General features: G+C 40.8%; 1 protein-coding gene across 1 annotated transcript in view; it reads left to right on the plus strand.

The window, feature by feature from the left end:
- The first annotated feature begins 2,232 nt into the window (after positions 1 to 2,232).
- il1rapl2 (interleukin 1 receptor accessory protein-like 2) overlaps positions 2,233 to 23,601 on the plus strand; it is a 221,624-nt gene continuing 200,255 nt past the window's right edge. Inside the window, exon 1 of the mRNA XM_042737732.1 lies at positions 2,233 to 2,672. The gene's annotated coding sequence lies outside the window, so the exon portion shown is untranslated. The remainder of the gene's footprint in view (positions 2,673 to 23,601) is intronic.

Raw genomic sequence — 23,601 nt, forward strand, 5'->3', positions numbered from 1 at the left:
TTTCGTCAGGAATCCACTGGCCTCACTCCCTTTAAGTGTATACTTGGTTACCAACCACCACTATTCCCTTGGTCAGGAGAACTGTCCGAAGTTCCATCCATTGATTATTGGTTCCGAGAGAGTGAGAGGTTATGGGAGTCAGCTTACATCCATCTTCAGCAGGCAGTCCGAAGTCAGAAGGCTCAGGCAGATGTCTGTTGTCGGGATTCTCCTCTCTACCAGCCAGGTGATCAAGTCTGGCTTTCCACTCGAGACATCAACCTGCTACTGCCCTGCAAAAAGGAGGCGCTCGTGGAGGAGGGGGTACAGTCATGGAGACACCATCTACAACCACAGAATCAACCACGCCCTCAATCACCTGTGTACTGAGCACCTGCACCTCATTATCATGCACTATAAGAGCACACTCACCACTCTGGATCATCGGCTGGACTCAAGGTTACTCCTTCAGGTCTTTCTTTTCAGCTTTGCCTAAAGACTGTAACTCACCTGTGCTCTGCCTATCACCAAGATCTTTGTGTGCTCAAAGGACTGTGAACTGGAAACCAGGTGTTTCAGATAAGACTGTTCTCATTCACTCTCTGCCATATTCACCTCAGTTGCTTCCACAGAGTTACCTCTGTTGATATGAGTTTGTTTACTTAATAAAAATGAAGTTTACATTACCAGCATCTCCCCTAGTCCTCGTCTTTGGCACACTGTGACACTTACTACACGGAGCCCGAGAAGTCACCTCTAGGGGGAAAAAAAACAATCAGTTGTGAAGATTTTGCAATTCGTCTCCTCAGTTTATAAACTGGATTCACAAATTTTTAAATAGTTCTCTCGGTTGAACAAACCTTGTCCACGTGGATTAATCTGTGTGCTCAGATGTTGTAAACTGTACCTTCGGTTTTTAAATCCGTACCCACAAGTTCATAATCCGTGCACACATTTTTGCAATCCATTCCCATGCGTTTGCAAAGGTTTATTTTTTTTGAGCATTCAGTCAATTTATTCTAAATATTTGAGGCAGTGTCACTCTATAAAGGTAGTGGGCCTGCCTCAGTTTTGCAAGCTGGAACATTATTCCAGAGTTGTTAGAGAAAGAGGTTTCTCCATAGTGTCAGCTGCTTACCTCATCTCAGAGAACTGAGGCTATGTTAAGAAGAGCATGGCCATTCATTAAATATGTTGAGATCAGATTTTATGCTATTTATGGTCAAGAGAGAGAGAGAGAGAGAGAGAGAGAGAGAGAAAACTGTGTATGTTGTACAGTATGTCCACATTTGATCTCGTAGGTTCAGATCCAATACAAGAAGTGAGAACTGTCCATCTTAACTGTGTTTGTTTCACTCCTACTCAGAAACGGGCCAATTTTTCATTGATTAAGCTCAAACTTATTGGCTAAATAGTGACAGAACCACATGTGAGCTGAGATTAGGTAAGTCTCAAAACATACAGAAAGAGAGAGAGATTGAACAAACAAATCTTTTTTTCTTAATGTCTTATTGTACTTATTTCTTTTTGATTGGTCATCATGTGTTACAAGAACTGGAATGCACCAACTCGAAACATAATGAGCAAGCAATTCAATGTTGCAGTGCTGATATAAACGAAACAAATATAATTATAAAATAAATTAGTAATTTAATAACTGTAACTGTTGGTGTTTCTTTGCTAATTAACCTTCAATTACAGATGTTGTTATGCTTCTAATGGTGCATATACATTTCCTTCATATCACCACAGGGAGGCGCCAACGGTGTCACGCATGCTGTCATAAAGTGCTGCACCACACTGATTCTACAGATATAAGATGCACTATCTTTTGTCTGCATTTTCAGAACAGATATAAGGACCACCACTAACTGATGTGCGAATAAAATTAATTCGGCTTAAAAAAGAGTTTTTGAGTGTTCAGTGCTGAAGAACAGCTCCAGTCCGCAGCAGAACGAACGCTCCTCGCACAATCACGAGCTTTGAGAGTCTCGAGACGATTGAGCGAATCGATTCGTTCGGACGGTCTGTTTAAATGAACAGTACACGGACTCGTTTGACGAAGAGTTGACATAAGTAATTCACCGTTTCATATTGCAGTACAGGTTTTAACCAAACACAACTTTGTTTTCGATAACGCTATTGTCTTCCAGTATCCAGCGTGTTATAAAGTGTTGCTCGCCGCACTCACTGTCGAGTCATTCACAAACACCGCGCGAATCGGTTTGACCGAATCACTGAACAAACGGTGCAAAGGATGATTCGTTTGCGAATCGGACACCGATACTGCATACTGCATTCATATCAGGAGTTATATGGTAGTGTACCGATCTGAACACAGCTCTGTGACCGCATGTGTGATGAGACTGAACTCTCCATCTGTCTTCTTCTGAGGCGCTTCCAGCGGACTCGACTCACTTTCCTGAAGGAGCAGCTCAGTTCTCCTGCAGGTGCATAGGATGGAAGTTCTCTGTGGATGTCCAAACTAACAGCTCGAGCAGATGATAGCCTACATGACCATCAGCAGAAATAACTTTCTGACAGACTGCGTCGTTATACTGACTGACATCGCTTCAGTTCCTCCGCGGTTCTGCTCGTATTAAAGCACATCTTCATGAAGCACATCTGATGTAAACTTGTGGAAATACATCGCGAACATCACCCGTTCATCTGAAGGCACTCAGCATCAGCCAGTAAGTTGAGTGACTGTATTATATCTGTCTGTGGATGATTACACGTCATGATTATTTTAGTTAACCTCACGAGTTAACACAACTTCACCAGCACTGTTCTGTTCAATGCGTAGCTGTTGATGATGGTCTGGAGATAAAAACTGTTAATGGACGGGCTGAACACTGTAAAAGTCACCATGGTAACCACCAAAAGATGGTACTTGTATGGATATATTGTCGCACTGTATTAAAGTGTAATTGTGCAGTTGTTACCCGTCTTTCCTGCTTTAACCCAGTGTAGTCGATTATCAAGAAAAAACATATTGTTGCCAATCTTACCATATATAATAACTTTGTTATACTCTAAACCGGTGGTGGCTTGGTTTTAGCTGTCTCAGTCTAAATAAAAAAAAAGATATATATATATATATATATATATATATATATATATATATATATATATATATATATAAAATTAATGATATAAATTAATTCAAATACAAATATGTATGTATATATATATATATATATATATATATATATAGGTAAACATTCTGAAAGCTGCTTACAATTACTGAAGGAAAAATAGGCCTGCATTTATTTTATAGTACCATGGATATTATGGCACATTTGTGAAGGGTTCATATAACATGAATGGTATTATATCCTTTGATAAGTTAAAGTCACATTATATATGAGATCAGACATGCATCAGTGCCAAAAAATTTCAATGGCAACAAGTGTTCTTCTTGAAGTGTTTTTCATCATTTGTTTCTTATATATGTGTGTGTGTGTGTGTGTGTGTGTGTGTTCGTCCATATAGGTTTTTATTCATGTTTCGTTTCTCTGTGGCTGATATCTTAGGAGGACATCTGTGGAGAATGAGTGGCTAAAGGTAATGGATGAAGCTTTATAGATGAAGATTTGGAAAGATTGTAAAATCTTTGTAAGAGACTTTAATTTGGAAATAATTTTCAGTTAATAATAGCGTATAAATGTTGGATTTATGTTTTTATATTTATTTAATATATAAATATATAATATTTTTATATATATGCCTTTGTGTGTGTTTGGGGTAAATACCTTCATACATGCAAGATTCACACACACACACACACACACACACACACACCACACACACACTGCAGTGTGCATCATACTTTACCCTTTACTTTACAGTAGTTGTTTATAATAGTGGCTCTGGATTTGAATATTTCATGCCTGGCTCATACACATTTTGAAAGCATCTCTCTGGCGGATTGACCATTTGATGCAGCACTAGATCTATTTCTATGTTCCTGTAATGTTGATAGAGTTAATTCTGATAGAGTTCTACAAACCACCTTGGCTCTATGCTTGATGTACAACACAGAGTTTATTCCTCTGCATAATCCTGTGTTAATAGAGCTGAAGTCTGAAGTGAGAGCAGGGCTAATGGATTGTTCTCTGATGTACAGTAGAAGTGCTTGATTATTTCAGCTGCAAATGCATGATGGTGAATTTTGTGAATCTTGTAATCGTTGTAATTTCTCTTTAATTGCACTCTTGTTTACTGACACTAAATCACATGAGTTTAAGCTTTTTTTTCCCTTTACTAATAATATGCATATTTTCTATTACAAATATTAGGAAAGTAGTAGTGTTTTTTTTTATTTTTTTTTTTTACGTATAGCTTGCAGTTAACACAGTACACATGAAAGCTCTATTTCTGTAGTCTGTATTGAATCAGTGTTCCGTGTCAGGATGTGTGGTAATTCATCGGATGTAGTATTTTTAATATAGTTGCTGTACTGCCTCCATAATTAATGTCAAAGTAACAAATGGTTAATGCATTTAACAATGGTTTTAATGGACAATACGGCACAGGTTTAAAGCATAACAGTTTATTCCAAAATTCTGGCATCATTTACTTTTTTTTCTTTCTTTATTTAAAATCAATGTCAAAAAAGAGCCATTGCATTTCAGTCTGTTCCCCACACAAAGTAAGAAAATAGTATCAGGGGAAGGAATGACATGAGCTAGTCCTCTGAACTAGTCTTCTACGGGGAAAAAAGGCTTTGTAGAAGCACTTTAAGCTTCATTTGTTCGCTGCCAAAGAGTGAATGTATGGAGGTGAATCCAGCGTTCATAAAGCCTGAGACCGGTGAAAGCATGAGTGAACGAACCCTCTGCGTTTGCAGGAGAGCATCTTCACACACTCTGCATGCAACAGTGCCCTGAAACTCTGGCTAAATGAAAACAGATGACAGCGCCCCTGCCACCACCATCTATCACCGTCAGCTCCCTTGGCCTCTCGGAGGGAATAGTGCTCTTGTGTTTGTCATGGCAGAAATTCTGATCTGCTGTCTTCAGTGGAGCTCTTTGTATCTCGCAGCCACGACAAACACCAAGTGATGAGTTTCAACAAGCTGAGTTTTATTATTGTGTAAACTGGTGATAATTCACACGTATTCCTCGACATTTTATTTCAAATGAAGCTGTCATTAAGAAGACTCTTTTTAGCTAGGAGACATACTTATTGTGGATCTCAGAAAGAGCTATTTGTGTAAAGATAAATCTCCACGAGCTGGCGTATTTCCACATGCTCTTTCTGTACGAGCCCCACTCTCCACTCAATATAATACCTGCAACCCGAAGTTGAATAGATTTATTTGAAAGAATTTTGCAAGCGGACATTTATCATTAAATTTCACAAGTGCAAATCCAGTCTTGATAGATGCTCGTCCGACCAGTGCATGGCCATAATCAGATAGACTGAAAGAGACAAGGCTACTTAGCATTTAAATGGCCTGTGCAGTGTTAGAAGAAGCCAGTGAGAGGCGTATAAATATTGAGGGGAAGTCTTTTTTATGAATGTGAGCCAATGTGAACAGATGAAGAAGGTCAGGCGGCACAGCAAGTGTCACAAATAAAGTCATGCTGTTTAATAACTACTAAATATTCTTGAAAATTAGAAATGCACATCCTATTAAATTGAGCTACTATAAATAAAAATAATGGCCTGGACTGTATTCTATACTAATACAGGTGCATCTCAATAAATTAGAATGTTGTGGAAAAGTTAATTTATTTCAATAATTCAACTCAAATTGTGAAACTCGTGTATTAAATAAATTCAATGCACACAGACTGAAGTAGTTTAAGTCTTTGGTTCTTTTAATTGTGATGATTTTGGCTCACATTTAACAAAAACCCAATCAGCTAATTAACTCAAAACACCTGCAAAGGTTTCCTGAGCCTTCAAAATGGTCTCCCAGTTTGGTTCACTAGGCTACACAATCATGGAGAAGACTGCTGATCTGACAGTTGTCCAGAAGACAATCATTGACACCCTTCACAAGGAGCCACAAACATTCATTGCCAAGAAGCTGTTCACAGAGTGCTGTATCCAAGCATGTTAACAGAAAGTTGAGTGGAAAGAAAAAGTGTGGAAGAAAAAGATGCACAACCAACCGAGAGAACCACACCCTTATGAGGATTGTCAAGCAAAATTGATTCAAGAATTTGAGTGAACTTCACAAGGAATGGACTGAGGCTGGGGTCAAGGCATCAAGAGCCACCACACACAGACGTGTCAAGGAATTTGGCTACAGTTGTCGTATTCCTCTTGTTAAGCCACTCCTGAACGACAGACAACATCAGTGGTGTCTTACCTGGGCTAAGGAGAAGAAGAACTGGACTGTTGCCCAGTGATCCAAAGTCCTCTTTTCAGATGAGAGAAAGTTTTGTATTTCATTTGGAAACCAAGGTCCTAGAGTCTGGAGGAAGGGTGGAGAAGCTCATGGCCCAAGTTGCTTAAGGTCCAGTGTTAAGTCACTGCACCCATTTACCAAGAAATTTTGGAGCACTTCATGCTTCCTTCTGCTGACCAGCTTTTTGAAGATGCTGATTTCATTTTCCGGCAGGATTTGGCACCTGCCCACACTGCCAAAAGCACCAGAAGTTGGTTAAATGACCATGGTGTTGGTGTGCTTGACTGGCCAGCAAACTGACCAGACCTGAACCCCAGAGAGAATCTATGAGGTATTGTCAAGAAGAAAATGAGAAACTAGAGACCAAAAAATGCAGATGAGCTGAAGGCCACTGTCAAAGAAACCTGGGCTTCCAAACCACCTCAGCAGTGCCACAAACTGATCACCTCCATGCCACGCCGAACTGAGGCAGTAATTAAAGCAAAAGGAGCCCCTTCCAAGTATTGAGTGCATGTACAGTAAATGAACATACTTTCCAGAAGGCCAACAATTCACTAAAAATGTTTTTTTATTGGTCTTATGAAGTATTCTAATTTGTTGAGATTGTTGAGCCAAAATCATCACAATTAAAAGAACCAAAGACTTAAACTACTTCAGTCTGTGTGCATTGAATTTATTTAATACACAAGTTTCACAATTTGAGTTGAATTACTGAAATAAATGAACTTTTCCATGACATTCTAATTTATTGAGATGCACATGTATTCTTTATGTCTATACTAAAATAGAATACTAAACATTAAAATAGAATCAACAAAATGAATAAATATTTAAATATTTTCAATTTCCATTAAAAATGTTCAGCTAACTTAATAGAGTAAATGATTTTTTTGAGCTTTTATTACTATTAACTCTTAATCAACTATTATTATTAAAGGTTTATTTTTGGATCATTACACTGTGTCTTCATCAGACATGACACAATAAAGCATCAAGTGACAAAATGTGTCTCCTTCTGTTAATAGAGATTTTCTTCCCTTAATGAGTGATTGTTTATTAGTTGACTCTGATAATTGCATTGTTTGCTTCGAGCATCACTCTGACCCATTCAGCTCAGTTTACAGACGATTATGAACAGGAGAGATGTGCATTATGGCATTCACATGTTTATCAACCTCCTCTTACGTGAATCTTTGGCTGTGTTCGGCTTTTCCTCCCTCAGTTGGTGCTCATAGAAAACAAGACAAGGACACAAAAAGAGACTCCCTCTGAAACCTATTCTGCTGCTGTCTTATATTGTATTGTTATTTTAATTTTGAGGAAGATGAGGAGGCGCAGCTTCACTTGCCTCTTTGGAGAAAATACCATGCCCTGATCCATATGTGCATATGTATTATAGATAAACATGATGTATTCATGAGACACATGCTACTGTAGCTCCATATGGGGTAGTCAGTTATATGTTTTCTCCATAGACAGCATTGTTTTGACATGCTGAAGTCATACAGTGAAAACTGAACATAAGGGCTGTGAATTCATGCAGACCCCATTTAGTAAAACAGGATGGCACACAGTAAAATTGTGGCACCCCAATTGCTCTTTGTGCCGCTACTTTATTCTGACATTTTAATGGTTGGAAAACCACCACCAACAACAACAATAACAAAATTGCATTTCTGCCACCTATTGGACTGGAGTGTGAAACCCTGGATGATGAACAGGGCAGTAATGGCTGCTGCCACAATTTTACTGTGCAGGTACTGTACATATCAGCTTGTTTGTACCTAAATTCAGTTTGAGTATAAAACCATCAGACAGACATTGAAACAAAAAACAGAGAGACACCTGACAGATCACCTCAGACACTATTTACTGACATTGTACTGAATTTACCAAACCGGATATTCATTAAGTGATCTTTAGTGTTCTACAGAAAAAAAAGTGACGAGTGAAAAAGTGATGAATGTGGGAACTATTCCTTTCTTTGAGATAAGCATGTTACTTGGCAGGATTAAAGAAGCTGTCAGACGGAGGCGTCTGCGGTCCAACACACGGTTCTCACCTCCCCCTAAACAACCAGCAAACAATCATATGAGAATAGCCAAAAGTGTGTGTGGCGTGTGACTGTGCACACGTCTTTTCATCTCTCATGTGCTCTTGTCTGAACAGACAGCAGTATTAGCTGTCAATCATTATACACACCTTACAGCTCATTGCTTCTGTCATGAGGTGCGTCTGAGGATTCCCTATTAGACAAGCCTTTAATAAATCAGAACACCTGGATGCTTCTCAGATTTTGTACTCTGAAAGTTAGGCAGTGTTGAAAAAGTTGTGTTCAAAGGTGAACTTTGAAAAGTATATATATATATATATATATATATATATATATATATATATATACACACACATACACATACATATACATACATACGTATATGTATATATATATATATATATATATATATAAAACAACACTCATTTGAAATAGAAATTATTTGTAAAACTGTGAAAGTCTTCACAAAAACCCTTTTTTATTTTTCACCTAAATTCACACATTCATATAAAACATCCCAGGTTACGCATGTAACCATGGTTCCCCGAAGGGAACGAGACACTGCGTCAGAAAATGCTATGGGAATGCCATCAGTGTGACCGGCTCTGAATAACATGTGTAGTCAGTTCAATGATAGGGCGAGACGTCATAGGCAGGTGACGTAGCGACCAGGAAGCTATAAAAGCATGTGAGGTGGAACGAGTGTCAGCTTCTAGGAATGAAACAAGCTCTGGCAGGGATGCCGGAAGTATGGCCTTGAGACGCAGCATCTCGTTCCCTTCGGGTAACCATGGTTACATACGTTACCTGGGAAGTTCCCCTTTAGGAACTCGAATTGCGTCAGAAAACACTATGGGTAGAACTCATAAGAAAAGCGTACAGACGAAGCCTCGGCCAAGTCTGCACCATGGCATCCAGCCCCAGTGGAGCCGGATGAATCAGAGAGAACCAAAGGGGATAGTGCGATGTCATCTGAGTTGCAAACAGATCCACCTGAGCTTGACCAAATATTCTCCATATCTGCTTCACCACCTCGGGGTGAAGCCTCCATTCCCCGGGCCTTGGTCCCTGCCTCGACAGGATGTCTGCTCCCATATTCACATGCCCAGGAATATGTACTGCTCTCAGCGAAAGGAGTTTGCCCTGGGACCACACAAGGATCTGGTACACTAGTTTGTACAAACAGCGTGAGTGCAGACCCCCTTGGTGGTTGATATAAGAGACCACCTCTGTGTTGACGGTGCGCACCCACACATGGCTATCTCTTAGGTCTGTGAGAAAATGATTCAATACTCGAAATACGGCTAGCATCTCCCGGCAGTTAATGTGCCATGCGAGATGGCGACCACTCCACAGACCGCGGGTAGGGTGGCCACTCATGACCGCACCCCAACCGGTGAGGGACGCGTCTGTCGCTAGCGTTATACTGCGACAAGGACCTCCCAGCACCGGGCCCTGAGACAAGAACCAAGGCTTCCTCCACATGTACAAGGCACGTAGGCATCACCGCATGACCTTGATCATGCGAAGTGGGTTCCCCTCGGGGAGAACCCCTTGGTCTTGAGCCACCTCTGTAGGGGTCTTATGTACAGCAGGCCAAGAGGTATCATGTTGGACGCAGCTGCCATTAACCCCAATAGTTTCTAAAACTGCTTGACAGTTAGTGACCAGCCCTCTTTGACTCTCGCGACTGTAGTGTGGATCGACTCGATCCGAGTAGGGGACAATCGTGCCTGCATCATGGTCGAATCCAACACCACACCCAGATAAGTGGTCCTCTGTAATGGAGAAAGCATACTTTTCTTGGCGTTTAATCTTAACCCCAACTTTCTCATATGGGCGAGAATGACATCTCCATGTCAAACTACCATCTGCTCTGATTAAGCCAGAATCAACCAATCGTCGATATAATTTAGTATGCGGAATGCCTGGAGTCGTAGTGGAGCCAGAACAGCATCCACACATTTTGTGAAAGTTCGGGGTGAGAGTGCTAGGCCAAAAGGAAGAGCTCGATACTGGTAAGCTTTGCCCCTGAAAGCAAACCTTAGGAACTTCCTGTGAGTGGGAAGGATGGAGACATGAAAGTAAGCATCTATTAGATCTATCGTGACAAACCAGTCCTCGGACCTGATCTGAGACACGACCTGTTTGATAGTGAGCATCTTGAACTTCAGTCACATGTCTGAGTGGTTTAACTGATGCAGATCTAAAATAGGACGCAACCCTCCATCCTTCTTTGGAACTATAAAGTATCGGCTGTAGAACCCAGACTCTCTGTCGTAAGGAGGGACCACCAGTGTGGGAAAGACCCTGTTGAAAGGTGGCGGCGGAGCGCGGAATTGAATGCAATAGCCTTTTTCTACAGTCTGCAGGACCTAACGAGACACATTTGGCTGTAGTTTCCAGGCTAAATAGTCTACTAAGGGAACCAGTCTCTCGAGACTGGTCTCTGATGTACTCGGAGCTGCTAGCTAGGTGCCTTGAAGTGGAGGACCAGCAGGAAACGCCTGAACTAACTGCTTGCTGGAGACTGCTGTGCCATGGAACACTGGCAGGGTTAGCAGACCGATCTCCTGAGGGTTCTGAGGAGAGACGGACACCGTGTAATGCAGTGCACCCTGCTTTTCCCCAGTAGGGGCCACTCTCAGCGGTCCTGGATGTTGATTGTCAGGACCGCTTTGTCAAGGGCTTCCTCGACTGAAGCACAACCCTCAGATCAGGCCTCGCCTTGGAAGCTTCCAACTTAGAGCGCCGCCAACCTCTGTCCCGTTGCGGGGGAGCACGAGAGGCGATGCTCAATTTCTGCACTTCCCTACATGAGGAGCTGGTACACAGCCGGCGCTGCTCCTGCCCAGCAGCCCCCAGAGCTAGAGAACGGCGAGGGAGAAACCGCTGGAACACCGCCGCCTGTTTATGAGCCTCCTGGTATCTGTCGACGACGGAATTGACGGCGTTGCCGAACAGACCAGAAGGCGCAAGTGGGACGTCCATGAGAAAGACCCTGTCTTTCTCTTTCAAATCTGACTGGGTCAACCATAAATGTCTCTCCACTACCAACAGAGCTGCCATGGACCGCCCAATCACGTGAGCGGTCTTCTTGATGGCACGGAGAGTTAAATCAGCGGTTCTCCTGAGTTCTGATACACTGTACTCTTTAACTTCCTCGCCTTCATCTAGCTATTTGAGCAAGTCAGCCTGGTATGCCTGCAACACAGCCATCGTATGCAGACACGCACCAGCCTGACCTACTGCCGCATACCCCTTGCCCACCAGGGCTGAAGTGGTTCGCAGTGGCTTGGAGGGCAAGACCGGAGCCTTTAAAGATGATGCTGCGTCGGGAGACAGATAGCTCGTGAGCGTCTGTTCTACCCGGGGCATCGATCTGTAACTGCGTTCACCCAACCCCGGCCGCATTGCGGTAATAATCATAGGCGGGGATGAATAAGCGGGCCGAGAATGGTTTCGCCCATGATCTTGACACCTCGGTGTGGATATCGGGAAAAAAAGGCAGGCTCCGGCGTGGAGGTGGTGGCCAAGATCGTAAAAAACTTTTATAGCTTTTATAGCTTCCTGGTCGCTACATCACCCACCTATGACGTCTCGCCCTTTCATTGGACTGATTACACATGGTATTTAGAGCCGGTCATGCTGATGGCATTCCCATAGCGTTTTCTGATGCAGCTTGAGTTCCTGAAGGGGAACTATTAGACATTGAAGCAGAAGGCCTTAGACAGGTTTGCGCACAGTTAGTTTATAAAACTGTATAGCACAGAACAAGGATGGATTTGTAAACTTTATAGCAAATATCTAGGCAGAGGTATGGCTTAGGTATTTTGTATGTTGTAATTCTCACTGACAGCTTCTTGAGGAGTTCACAGTGTGTTTTTGTAGATGCTAGTGGCATCGCCTTTGCCACAATTTTTATATAACATGTCTTATAAATGATGCAATTCTTATTTTACTTTGTGTTTAATGGTGGCTGTAGTGTGTCGTTGTAGACGTGGATACAGTGTCGAGTGCTGATGCTGGTTTGTTCTCACAAACACAAAAGCAGAGCATCTTGGTGTGGTTACACTGAGAGGCCAGTCGACTACGGCCAGCTCGCCTCCTGTGATGTGATTAGAGCTGGCTTAATAGTGCCAGCATGCTTCTCCAGTGAACTTCTGTCACCTGAGCTGAGAAATCTCACTGCAGCGTACTGCCAGAAAACAGCTCAACAAGACACATTCTGAGTGTTCATCAGGACCAGTGAGACCAGGGCACTCTGCATTTTCCATTCTCTAGCCGATGGAGTTTGGCTTCATTGTTGTTGTCGCCTTCGTCTTGCTAAGTTGGGGACACTTCATTTTTGCCATTATTGTCGACTTGACTGCACAGAAACTACTGGAAGAAAAGTGAACTGAACTGGATGATGACATCACTGAATCAACAATGAACTGACTATAACTATATAAGTATTGACTGTTTACTATTGTCCTCTTTTAAGAGCTGCTTTAAAGCAGAATTAAATTTTGTGTGCTTTATTGACACACTATTTTCCTGTTTAGCACTGTAAAGCTGCTTTGACACAATAAAGTGCTACATAAATAAAGGTGACTTGACTTTTATTGAAATACATTCAAAATACAGAATAATTTAATGATAAAATAGAGAGCTCTTGGGTCACATTTAATATATATATATATATATATATATATATATAAATTATAACATTATGCTGTTTTCTGTTCTAGGCTGAAAATGTACATGACACAAAAGTCAAGTAAGGTCAGATTTATTTATAGAGCACTTTGTACAATACAGATTCAATTAACTTAATTAATGAAAATTCAGTTATGGAACACAGAAGACAATAGCATCCTTATTCTGCTCAGTTTAGCTCAGTGGTGGTTCAGGTCAATTTAGTAACAGTATCAATGTTGTAATGTTCATCGATTATGAAACAACTTCAAACTCAATTCATCTGAAGTTTTGTTCTCATCCAACAGTGTCAGTCAAATCAAATATATTTTCTGAATACTAATTGTCTAAAAGACAAAGGCGACAGTCACAAGAAAACCAAACTCCATCAAGTGACAGAAATAAAGGAAAACCCTTCTTTAGAAACCAGACTCAGTCAGGGACCGCATTTGCTCTGACCAAATGAACAAACCTTGTGATTTATGATTCCAGGCTGCAGTGCAGAATACAGTTACATTTAATATTAGCAGTAATTCTCAGTATATTTGCTTTATACATCCATGTGACAAGCGTATTAAAATACTTATGGTTTGAGAAGGATTGGTGACTACTCATTGACTGAGGTCAACTAGATTTTTAGATTCAGGCTTTGAATAAGCATGGACTTAAAAGGGGTTTTACCATGCTTAAAACTGAGCTGAAACGGTCAGCATGCTGAAGCTCTCTTAGCGAAACACTGCTACAACAATCAAGCCCAAATGCTGGATTACACTCTACCAAACTTTTTATCTAAGTAAACTATGCAAATACTCAATTACAATCACACATTTACAGACTAATCTGTAAATATTGACAAAAAAAAATTGATTGGGGGGTCGGGGTGAATAAAGGCTTTCTGTAGCGAATTCATGTGTTTTTGTAAGAAAAATATCAATATTTCAAATGTAATAAACACTTTTCTATCACTTCCGCTATCTGTCATATGAGGAAGTCATTCCGGCAGGAGTCATTCCATTTAAGTCAATCCATTTCAAGCTGGGTTGAGTGACTGCATCACAGCACAGAGACAGTCGTAGAGATAATAAATGATATTCGCTTAAATACTGATTCTGGCGAAATATCACTGCTTGTACTACTCAATCTCAGTGCTGCATTAGACACTGTCACTCACAACATACTTCTAGACCCAGACTGGGTCAGGCTTTCTGGAATGGTCCTCAGATGGTTCAGGTCATACTTAGTAGGGAGAGGTTATTGTGTGAGTAAAGGTGACCATAAGTCTAAGTGGACGTCCATGACATACTGATTCCCTCAATGTTCAATTCTTGCACCACTCTTGTTTAATTTGTTTATGCAATAATGAGAAAGAACCAAATTGCTTATCACAGCTATGCAGATGAAACCCAGATCTACTGGCAGGAACATAGCCACAATTTTAGAACTGACGGGGACAGACATGTAATATATATTTCTATAATGTGACCCTGGACCACAAAACCAGTCTTAAGTGTAGCACTGCATTGTTCATATACATTATTTATTACCTGTAGATTTGAAAAACACAAATAAACCATATATTGTTGCAGTAGTGTGTTTGATGTCTTCATGTTTCTAAAAGTTTCTGTCTTTTAGTCAGATCATACAGTGACAGCTGGATGTTTTTGTACATATTAGGGATTTCCTGGTATGTCTTAAATTATTACTTCTATATCCATCTTGCACTTTCTGCACAAGGGCACCCTCCGGCTTCAAGTATAAATGAAAAATACACTGCATGAAAGTGTTTAACGCTCTGTAATGTTCATCTCACCTCATTCTGGATATGAATAAAACATCAGGTCATGCACAGACTATCCTTTGTCTTTGAATTCAAATCTATATTTATTCACACCAGCCCATGGAAACCTCTATGTGAACAGACTTTTTTATACTATTAGTATACTTCTTTTAAACTAAAAATATGAAAGTATGCTTTTAGTTTACGTTTTATGTACTTCTCAGAAATGGGCTTTATGTACTCCTCAGAAATATACTTAAAATGACATTTAAGTATACTTGACTTATACTTACTAAAAGTCTAAATACAGGTGCTGGTCATATAATTAGAATATCATCAAAAAGTTGATTTATTTCACTAATTCCATTCAAAACGTGAAACTTGTATATTATATTCATTCATTACACACAGACTGATATATTTCAAATGTTTATTTCTTTTAATTTTGATGATTATAACTGACAACTAAGGAAAATCCCAAATTCAGTATCTAAGAAAATTAGAATATTGTGAAAAGGTTCAATATTGAAGACACCTGGTACCACAGTCTAATCAGCTAATTAACTCAAAACACCTGCAAAGCCTTTAAATGGTCTCTCAGTCTAGTTCTGTAGGCTACGCAATCATGGGGAAGACTGCTGACTTGACAGTTGTCCAAAAAGACAACCATTGACACCTTGCACAAGGAGGGTAAGACACAAAAGGTCATTGCAAAAAAGGCTGGCTGTTCACAGAGCTCTGTGTCCAAGACCATTAATAGAGAGGTGAAGGGAAGGGAAAGATGTGGTAGAAAAAAGTGTACAAGCAATTGGGATAACCGCACCCTGGAGAGGATTGTGAAACAAAACCCATTCAAAAATGTGGGGGAGATTCACAAAGAGTGGACTGCAGCTGGAGTCAGTGCTTCAAGAACCACTACGCACAGACGTATGCAAGACATGGGGTTTCAGCTGTCGCATTCCTTGTGTCAAGCCACTCTTGAACAACAGACAGCATCAGAAGCGTCTCGCTTCAAAAAGGACTGGACTGCTGCTGAGTAGTCCAAAGTTATGTGCTCTGATGAAAGTAAATTTTGCATTTCCTTTGGAAATCAGGGTCCCAGAGTCTGGAGGAAGAGAGGAGAGGCACACAATCCATGTTTCTTGAGATCCAGTGTAAAGTTTCCACAGTCAGTGATGGCTTGCGGTACCATGTCATCTGCTGGTGTTGGTCCACTGTGTTTTCTGAGGTCCAAGGTCAACGCAGCCGTATACCAGGAAGTTTTAGAGCACTTCATGCTTCCTGCTGCTGACCAACTTTATGGAGATGCAGATTTCATTTTCCAACAGGACTTGGCATGTACACACAGTGCCAAAGCTACCAGTACCTGGTTTAAGGACCATGGTATCCCTGTTCTTAATTGGCCAGCAAACTCGCCTGACCTTAACCCCATAGAAGGACCTTAACCCCTTGTGTAGAGGAAGATGCGATATGCCAGACCCAAGAATGCAGAAGAGCTGAAGGCCACTATCAGAGCAACCTGGGCTCTCATAACACCTGAGCAGTACCACAGATTGATCGACTCCATACCACGCCGCATTGCTGCAGTAATTCAGGCAAAAGGAGCCCCAACTAAGTATTGAGTGCTGTACATGCTCATAGTTTTCATGTTCATACTTTTCAGTTGCCCAAGATTTCTAAAAATCCTTTCTTTGTATTGGTCTTAAGTAATATTCTAATTTTCTGAGATACTGTATTTGGGATTTTCCTTAGTTGTCAGTTATAATCACCAAAATTAATATAAATAAACATTTGAGATATATTAGTCTGTGTGTAATGAATGAATATAATATACAAGTTTCACTTTTTGAATGGAATTAGTGAAATAAATCAACTTTTTGATGATATTCTAATTATATGACCAGCACCTGTATATTTGAGCTATACTTGTGCTCCTAGAATCTGTGTTTTCATTATTATACGGTAGAGGGCGCTAGTACACATCTTCTCCAAAGAATTTCCAAAAAAACACAAGGTAAGAAGAAAAAAGAAACAACAGATACTAACACATGTAATCTAACACGATCATCTGACATGAAACAGCATCAAAACTGTAACGTTATGGAATAAAATGTCGACCGATGAAGAGGTAATAATTACAGTCAAGCTTTGGGTCAACAAAGAGTGGTGTAATAATGCTGTGGTAGTGACAAAACACTGTTCATCTCTGGTGGAGTTTATCTTTGTGAAGTGTCGACCGTTCTATCTGCCATGGGAGTTCACGGCCATTGTTATTGTCGCAGTTTACATCCCCCCATGTGCTAACGCGAAGGACGCGCTTTGCGAGCTGTACAGCGCCATCAGCGAACAACAAACAAATAACCCAGACGGCTTTTTCATAAAAGCCGGTGACTTCAACCACGCAAACTTAAAGACAGTTTTGCCAAAGTTCTACCAACATGGGAACTTTGCAACAAGAGGAAATAGCACACTGGACTTTGCTTACACAACAGAAAAGAATGCGTACAAGGCTGTACCCCGCCCCCACCTAGGGTACTCAGATCACATCTCTGTTATGCTAATTCCAGCATACAGACCACTTCTGAAACAAGCCAAACCGGTTCAAAAACTCATCACAGTTTGGCCAGATGATGCTACCTCAAAACTAAAGGACTGTTTCAGTGCACAGACTGGAACATGTTTAAAGAGACAGCCACCTACAACAACCTCACAGACCTGCAGGAGTACACTGAAACTGTGAGTGCCTATATCAAAAAGTGCATTGATGATGTTACAGTCACCAAGACCATCACCACACGTGCAAACCAAAAGCCGTGGATGACAGCTGAAGTTTGTGGGCTGCTAAAGACCAGAGATGAAGCATTCAGATCAGGAGACAAAGCAGCCCTCAAAACAGCAAAAGCCAGTCAGTCCGGTGGCATCAAAAATGCAAAACGGTCATATGCCCAAAAAAATCAACAATCACTTCACAGACAGCAGAGACACTTGGAGCCTGTGGCAAGCCATTCAGACCATCACTGACTACAACCCCCTGCCACAGGCCTGTGATGACGACACATCCCTCCCGGATGCACTCAACCATTTTTTATTCACGATTTGAAATGCAGAATGACACACCTGCACAAAAACTGCCCATTCCTCCCAACGACCAAGTGCTCTGTCTGTCTCCAGCCAACATAAGAAAGACCATATCTAGGATTAACCCACACAAGGCTGCGGGACCTGATGACATACCTGGCCACAGCTGACAGATGTCCTAACAGATATCTTCAACACCTCGCTGAGCCAGGCAGTCGTCCCCACATGTCTCAAATCCACAACCATCATACCGGTACCAAAAAAATCCCCTGTGTCCTGTCCAAACGACTACTGTCCAATAGCGCTGACTTCAATCATGATAAAGTGCTTTGAGAGGTTAGTTATGCAAAACATCAAATCCAGCCTCCCCAACACACTTGATCCGCTCCTGCTTGCATACCGTCCAAACCGCTCTACAGACGATGCAATCTCCTCCACCCTCCACCTGGCTTTTACCCACCTAGAAAATAAAGACTCCTATGTCAGAATGCTGTTCATAGACTTCAGCTCAGCTTTCAACACAATAATACCACAACAGCTCATTAAGAAACTAAACCTGCTGGGCCTTAACAATTCCCTCTGTAATTGGATCCTGGACTTTCTAACTCGAAGACCTTAGTCAGTCCGTGTCGGCCACAACACCTCGAGCACTACCACTCTGAGCACAGGTGCCCCACAAAGCTGTGTGCTCAGCCCGCTGCTCTTCACGCTGCTGACCCACGACTGCACTGCCAAGTTCAGCTCCAACCACATCATCAAGTTTGCGGATGACACAACTGTGGTAGGATTCATCAGCAACAGCAATGAAATACGCTACAAAGAGGAAGTGGCACAGCTGGCTGAATGGTGTGGCACTAACAACCTGTCCCTCAATGTGAGTAAGACAAAGGAGGTTGTGATGGACTTCGGAAGAAACTCCGTTGATCACCCCCCACTGACCATCGACAGCTCGACTGTGGAGAGAGTCAGTAGCACTAAATTCCTGGGGGTGCACATCACAGAGGATCTCACCTGCACCACCAATACCATGTCACTCTCCAAGAAGGCACAACAGCGCCTACACTTTCTCAGCTGGCTGAAAAGAGCAAGTCTCCCTCCACCCATCCTCACCACATTCTACAGGGGACCCATTGAGAGCGTGCTGACCAGCTGCATCACTGTCTGGTACGGGAACTGTAGTGCAGCAGACAGCAAGACCCTCCAGCGGACAGTGAACACAGCTGCAAAGATCATCGGTGCCCCTCTCACCTCCATCCTGGACATTTTCCTTACACGATGCACCAGCAAAGCCAACAGTATCGTGAAGGACCCCACCCATCCCTCCCACAGTCTCTTCCAGCTCCTACCATCAGGAAGACAGTACCGGAGCATCAGAGACCGCTCCCCAAGACTGCTCAACAGCTTTTTCCCCCAGGCTGTGCGAGCCCCGAATTTCCCTGCCCTCCTCTGAAAACCCACACAAACCCCAATACCTCCTGAAACATGGACTATCTCACCTCCTCCACCCCCAAAACCATACCACATCACAGAAAAACTGTCTGAAACATTTTTTTGTGTGAAATTCTGCTCTATGCACACTAGACACTTTTCACACACACTGCTGTGTACATAATCACACAAAGACTCTCTTTGCACATGTACAGTATTATGTGAAGCATTCGTCAGTCTATATATATATATATACATTTTTTTCATTCAGTCTATGTATAGGTAAACATTTACTGTATATATATAGTATATTCATATTAAAAATCTGTCAGTAGGTTAGTTGTGTATAGGTACAGTGTTTATGTGTAGCATTTGTATAGTTTGTATTTAATTTCTTTTAGTTTATTTATAGGTAAACATTTATATATAGTATTTAAAGTCAAAATCTGTCAGTAGGTTAGTTGTGTATAGGTATAGTATTATGTGAAGCATTTGTATACTCTGTATTTCTTAGCTTATGTATAAGTAAACATATATATATATATATATATATATATATATATAGTATATTTATAGTCAAAATCTGACAGTAGGTTAGTTGTGTAATGACAATAAAGCTCAACTTGAACTTGAACTTGATCGACTCCATCTACGTTTTGATTATCATTCTAAATCCAATTCGTAGTCTTTTTTCAGCTTTTTGTTCAAAATGATATTTCTTTATTTTTTATTTAATTTTTTATGAAACTTACCCAGATTAAAGTGTTTAAAAAAAAGAATGCGTGATGCTAGAATAAAATGTTTTGTTTACAAGCAGATACCCTGTTCTTTCTTTGGATGTTTTGTATGTTCAGATATTCATATAACAAAATATATACAAATATTTGATAGCAATCTTTCCTTAGAAAACCACGTTTCTAGCATTTGTAAAACTGCATTTTTCCATCTCAAAAATATATCTAAATTACGACCTATGCTCTCAATGTCAAATGCAGAAATGTTAATCCATGCGTTTATGACCTCAAGGTTAGACTATTACTCTATTGGGTGGTTGTTCTGCACGCTTAGTAAACAAACTCCAGTTAGTCCAAAATGCAGCAGCTAGACTTCTAACTAGAACCAGGAAGTATGACCATATTAGCCCAGTTCTGTCAAGACTGCACTGGCTCCCTATCAAACATCATATAGATTATAAAATCTTGTTTATTACTTATAAAGCCCTGAAAGGTTTAGCACCTCAGTATTTGAACGAGCTCTTGTTACATTATAGTCCTCCACGTCCGCTGCGTTCTCAAAACTCTGGCAATTTGATAATACCTAGAATATCAAAGTCAACTGCGGGCGGCAGATCCTTTTCCTATTTAGCGCCTAAACTCTGGAATAACCTACCTAATTTAGTTTAAATCTAGATTAAAGACCCATCTCTTTAACCTGGCTTACACATAACACACTAATACACTTCTAATATCCAAATCCGTTAAAGGATTATTAGGCTGCATTAATTAGGTAAACCGGAACCAGGAACACTTCCCATAACACCCGATGTACTTGCTACATCGTTAGAAGAATGGCATCTACGCTCATATTAGTCTGTTTCTCTCTTATTCCGAGGTCACCATAGCCACCAGATCCAGTCTGTATTCAGATCAGATATCCACTGCAGTCTCCCGGATCCAGTATGTATCCATCCCAGATGGTGGATCAGCACCTAGAAAGGACCTCTACAGCCCTGAAAGACAGCGGAGACCAGGACTAGAGCCCCAGAGACAGATCCCCTGTAAAGACCTTGTCTCAGACGTCCACATGGACAAGACCACAGGAAACAGATAGTTTCGCTCATAGTACCAGTACCTAAGGTAGCAAGACCAGCTGATTTAAATGATTATCGTCCAGTCGCCCTAACATCAATCGTGGTGAAGAGCCTAGAGAGAATTGTTCTGAGATATATTCTAAATGATGTGCAATGTAATATCGACCCTTTACAGTTTGCCTATAGAAACAAGCGGAGTACAGGTGATGCCCTTCTGTATATGCTCCATAATATCTATTGCCATCTGGATAAGCCCAAATGATATGTCCGGGTTCTCTTTATAGATTTTTCCTCCGCCTTCAACACCATCAGGCCCCACATTATGATGGAGAGGCTGGGGCAGTTAGGGGTAAATCCTAACATAATAAGGTGGGTTGAGTCCTTTCTGACGGAGAGAACTCAATGTGTTTGGGTAAATGAGGCTGTGTCCTCCCCGATTATGACCAACACAGGATCCCCACAGGGCAGTGTCATCTCACCAGTATTGTTCACACTTTACACTAATGAGTGTAGAAGTAATACACCTGAGCATCTTACAATAAAATTTGCAGATGATACAGCAATAGTGGGGTTAATACTGAATAGTGATGAGACCAACTGCAGGGCCTGGGTGGATCAATTTGCAGACTGGTGTAGGTCCAGCTATCTTCATCTAAATATAAAGAAAACAAAGGAAATAATAATAGATTACAGAACTGGGAGCCAGCCCCATCAGTGTTTGGTTATAAATGAAGAGGATGTTGCGATTGTAGCCGAGTACAAGTACTTAGGCACAATAATAGATAATAAGTTGCAATGGAACAGTAATACTGACACCGTCTATAAAAAGGGGCTGCAGAGGCTGCATTTTATGCGGAGACTAAGACAATTTAGAGTGGATAGTGATATGATGTTACTTTTTTATCACTCATTTGTGGAGAGCACTCTACTTTTTTGTTGTGTTGCCTGGTATTTCTCTTTGTCAGTGACCAATAAAAACATACTGAGCAAGATAGTTAACCTGGCCTAGCAAGGTTGCGGGGAAAAAAACTAGACAGTATGGCTATTACCTGTGAAAGAAGGGTGTTGAAGAAAGGTCAAGCAATTAATAGAGATATGTCACACCCCCTACACCGGGCATATGAGGTGTTGTCATCAGGGAGGAGGTTTAGGCTACCCTCTTTCAAAACTAATCGAGCCAGTAAGTCATTCATTCCAACTAGCATTAAATTTATGAATAAGAACTTACCTGCAGGACAGCACTTTAAATAGCATCATGCACTTTCTTTCCAGCTTGACTGTTACAGTATGCACAACTGCACTTTATTATTCTAGTTATGTGTAGTGGGGCACAAACACAAGTTTAAGGATGGTCAATATTTAATCTAAGACTATAAATTTTGTTGTATATTTTGTTTTGAATTCTGTCTTGTCAACTGTCTTGTTGTCTTATGTATAAATGTATCAGACGTGCTGTATGGTGTAGAGCAAATTTCCGAAAGGATAAATAAATCTCTCTCTCTCTTCTGCACAATCTGACTTTGCTGCAGCCTGGAATTGAACTGCTGGTTTCGTCTGGTCAGAGGAGAACTGGCCCCCCGACTGAGCCTGGTTTCTTCCAAGGTTTTTTTTTTCATCCATCTGTCACTGATGGAGTTTTGGTTCCTTGCCGCTGTCGCCTCTGACTTGCTTAGTTGGGGACACTTCATTTACAGCGATATCGTTGACTTGATTGCAAATTATTGCACAGATACTATTTAAACTGAACTGAGCTGCATGATGACATCACTGAATTCAATGATGAACTGCTTTAACTGTCATTTTGCATTATTGACACATTGTTTTCATAATTAATGTTGTTCAGTTGCTTTGACACAATCTGTTTTGTATAAAGCGCTATATAAATAAAGGTGACTTGACTTGACTTGACAAATTAAAACCTAAATAGGGACATAGTAGTATACTTAAAGTATGATGTAAAGTTCACTTAAAGAAAACTTAGGAGTGAACTTGCAGTATAAAAGTATACTTTTATATACTAGAAAGTGGGCCAATTTAGTCCCAAGGAGTACTGAAACAGTACACTTACAAGTATATTACTAGAACACTGATATTTGTATACTTGCTACATAAAGTATACTTGAACTTTACTTAAGTATACTTAATAAAATAAACTTGAAGTATACTACTTTTTGGTAAGGGTAGGCTACGTCTACAATAATCTGAATATATTTGAAAATGGTGTTTTCATTTTAAAATGCTCTCCATCCACGCTAACGTTTTCAAGTGTTTCCCAAAAGGTTCATCCAAACTGAAATGTCAGAAAACGTTAAGTTTGCTTTACTGCACATGCATAAAGCCTCAAAAAAGCTCACTGAGCTGATACAGATGGAAAAGACATGATACGTTTTCATGCAGTTCTTCTGACAAGATAATTTTATTTAGGAAAATAT

Source organism: Cyprinus carpio, chromosome B14 (assembly GCF_018340385.1).
Source record: "Cyprinus carpio isolate SPL01 chromosome B14, ASM1834038v1, whole genome shotgun sequence".
NCBI lineage: Eukaryota > Metazoa > Chordata > Actinopteri > Cypriniformes > Cyprinidae > Cyprinus > Cyprinus carpio.